Source organism: Neoarius graeffei, chromosome 12 (genome assembly GCF_027579695.1).
Source record: "Neoarius graeffei isolate fNeoGra1 chromosome 12, fNeoGra1.pri, whole genome shotgun sequence".
NCBI lineage: Eukaryota > Metazoa > Chordata > Actinopteri > Siluriformes > Ariidae > Neoarius > Neoarius graeffei.
In genome coordinates, this window is record NC_083580.1 from 34,168,204 (window position 1) to 34,172,114 (window position 3,911).

A 3,911-nucleotide genomic window follows, 5' to 3' on the forward strand; every position below is an offset into this window, starting at 1 on the left:
ATAGCAATACTTTAAAATCAATTCTGTACCTCACAGGTAACCAGTGTAGCTGTGCTAGGATGGGAGTAATGTGTTGCCTTTTCTTTATACCAGTAAGGAGCCTAGCTGCAGCATTTTGGACCATCTGTAAGCGTGTGAGGGTGGAATGAGGCAAGCCCAGATAAAGTGCATTGCAGTAGTCTAACCTAGAAGTAATAAAAGCATGAATAACTGTTTCTAGGTCTTTTGGAGCTAATATTGGTTTTAGCTTTCCAATGTTTCTCAAATGATAAAAACTACCTCTCACCACATTTGCCGTCTGCTTGTTAAAACTCAAAGTATTGTCCATAAAAACACCAAGGTTTTTAACCTCACTGTGTGCAAATATGCAGACAAGGGACCAAGGGTGGGGGTGATACTGGCGGCTGAATTGGAGGGGCCAAAGATGACCACCTCAGTCTTGCTGTCATTCAGCTGAAGGAAGTTTCCTGCCATCCAACATTTAATGTCATTCAGGCAGCTAATGAGGCTGTTTGTGGAGTGGGGATCAGGTGAAGCTGGCAGGTAAAACTGAGTATCATCTGTGTAGCAGTGATAGGAAATATTGTGTCTCTTAAAAATTGACCCAAGTGGAAGCATGTATAAAGAAAACAGAAGGGGACCCAGGATGAAGCCTTGAGGGATTCCACATTTGATAGGGGTGGAGGAGGATGAGCAGTTTCCAATCCTGACAGAGGAGTGTCAGTTTGTTAGGTAGGAGTGGAACCATTTTAGTACCTGCCCCTTCAAACCAACATCTTCCTCTAATCTTTTAAAAAGAATGTCATGGTCAATTGTGTCAAAAGCTGCACTTAGATCAAGCAGTACTAAAATAGCACAAGACCCAGAGTCAATAGTGAGAAGGATGTCATTGTGTACTTTTAAAAGAGCAGATTCTGTGCTGTGGACAGATCTAAAGCCAGACTGAAATGTATCATAAATATTGAATGCTTTCAAATAAGAGGAAATCTGGTTAAAAACAACTTTTTCTAGAATCTTTGACATGAAAGACAGCTTGGAGATGGGTCTATAATTTGAGGTTGTCCGAGTCAAGTGAGGGTTTCTTGAGGAGTGGCTGTTCAATGGCATGTTTAAAGCTCAAAGGGACACTGCCACTCATTAAGGAGCTGTTGATTAGGGCCAAGACAATGGGCAAAGGATAGAGAAAGCCTCCTTAAAGAGATGTGATTGCAGGATGTCCAGAGGGCAGTAAGTAGGCTTCATGTTTTGAACCACTTCTGTTAGCTGTGAGCGTGATACTGACAAAGTGTTGGAAATGGGAGGTGATGGCACGAGAATCTGAGGGGTCTGATAGTGGGGGAATGATACTGGCTCTTATCTGATCAATTTTGTTGGTGAAGGTTGAGAAGCACTCACAAGATTCATTAGATGGGGTAAATGTGCCAGCAGTGGTAACAGGATTTAAAATTTAATTTATGGTGTTGAACAGCACTTTAGGTCGGTGGGCATTTGTAGAAATTAAGTCTGAGTAATACTGTTCTTTGGCCTTCCTTACAGTACATTGATACACTTTTAAATTATCCCTGAACAACTCATAAGACACTTGTAGCTTGTCTTTTTTTCCACTTTTGCTCCGCCCTCCTACAGGCTTGTCTTGAGGAACGGGTGGAGTCATTTAGCCAAGGGGTGCACACAAAAGTAAGGTTGGGCCGTCTAGGTTTAAAGGGTGCTACAGAGTCTAGAGTGACAGAGCAGGAGGCATTAAACAGAGAGAGTAGCTCCTCTGTATCATTACAGGAAGAGAGGACAGAAGAAATGTGCTGAGCTTGTGAGACCATGAAAGTGTTAGAGAAATGTAAGGCTGTGGCAGAGTTTATGCACCTGGTCAGCGAGGGGGGGCAGTGGAGGGCTTGGACTGAGGTGGGGTAAAGAGGAATCAAACACGATCAAGGAGTGGTCAGAGACTCCCGTGTGAACCATTTCAAGACCAGACACAGAGAGGCCAGAGGATAGGACAAGATCTAAAGTGTGGCCCTTATAATGTGTTGGACCAGAGACGATTGACAGAGACTGAGTCAATTAAGTTTACAAATTCTTTAACCATGGGTTTGGTTGGGCAACAAACATGTATATTAAAATCACCTAATATTAAGAGTTTATCAGATTGGGAGGCCAGAATCGATAAGAGGTCGGAGAACTCTTGAATAAACAGGCTGATGGTTTTAGGAGGTCTGTAGACAAAAGCACATAATATAGGAACTGAGACATGGATTTTGAGAACTTGAACTTCAAAAGAGGAATAAGTATCAGTGGGCACAGATTTACAATTAAGGCAAGTTTTAAAAACGGTGGCTATACTACCCCCACGGCCAGTCAGTCTAGGTGAGTTCAGGAAGCTGCAGTGGGAGGGGCAGAGGTTTCCAAAAGGAGAGCTGTCACCAATGGCTAACCAAGTCTCTGTTAAAAATAAAAAGTCCAGCATACGAGATGACATAATGTCATTTAAAATAAATGTCTTATTTGATAGAGACCTAGCATTGAACAGAACGAATTTGGCATTAAAGGAGTCCGATCATTGTGTAGTTGCTGCCGGTAAAATCCTGTGGAACGTCAGGGAACACAGGTTTTTAACGTCAGCTCCACCATGGGACACTCTGTTTACAGGGAGGGAACGTGGCAACCAGTGGACAGGGATATAGTTAGTGGGAGGCAGAGGAGCAAGGCTCGATGGTAATGTCGTAAGGTTTCCATAATTTATGCCTCCCTTTCTGAATGCTGTAGACGAAGGACAAGTAGACATTGTGGATATTCAGGTGGGGATGACACCCAAGAATTCTGTATTTTTGTGACGAGAACCTCTGTGTATGTAGTGAGGCCGGCGAGTGATGGAAAGGTTGACGCACAGGCTGTAGACATCCACATTTAGACGGAGGGATGACGAGTTAATTTTTTAGCAGTTCGGCTGGGATATACGATAAGCCCATGGCCACACATTAGGTTAGAGAACACCCAATAGTAACGCTACATAAAATCCATAGCAATCGGCAGAAAAGTTTGAGGCTACTCCAACTTTCGGCGCCAGAACGCATAGATAGGTTAGCTAACTATACACAACCACATTTTGACCTCGATAGGCCATCAACCTGAACACACAGACTGACACAAATCAGTGAGGGCAGTGGTGACTACAGCACAAACCCAAGCACAAACATGAGAAAACTTACACATGCCTATGCCAAACAGTCTGAGTTTGTTCGCGGCTGAGAGTAATCATTGGCGTTACCCACAGGAGAGAAAGCAAGTTCCAGCTGAAAGTAGTAATCCAACATTTATTTAAATTGGTACAATAGTAATCTCAGGTTAGGTGATGTCCATTTAGTATACATCCGTAAAAAGCGAGTAGATCCAAGTAGACTCCAAACAAAGTTTACAACAGAGGATCAGGTCCAGTGAGTAGCGGCAGACAGACATGCCAGCATACACTCCCGGAAGTTTCAGACTAGTGACTAGGTCAGATATTAAACTGATAAGAACAGATACTACACTTGATCTTAATTAAAAGACTGAGAAGCAATAGTCAGTAGATGGAACAAGCCCACACTTTAAAAAAAAAGCGCCCATTTTCCATGAGGGGCTGGACCCCGGTGTCCTTACTGAGTTGGCATGCAGAGATGAGCAGCACACTTTGGAATCTCATAGAGTTGGCTTTTAAACTTGATCACCTCCTCCAGAACTGTCCCTCCTTGCAGTCCACCCATGCTCTGACTCAGTCCACACAGTCACAGTCATGGAGGTTTTGAACACTCAAACACCCCATTCCGAAAGAGAGAGAAGACATTGGGAGGGGTTGTGCTTCTACTGTGGGGACCCAAGTCACCTGCTGGCCTAGTGTCCTGTATGGCCAGTGATCTCCAGAAGTCCTGACCATCCTG

General features: G+C 43.7%; 1 pseudogene; it reads right to left on the bottom strand.

The window, feature by feature from the left end:
* Positions 1–3,466: 3,466 nt before the first annotated feature.
* LOC132895819 (U2 spliceosomal RNA) lies at positions 3,467–3,554 on the bottom strand (annotated as a pseudogene).
* Between the last annotated feature and the right edge of the window lie 357 nt (positions 3,555–3,911).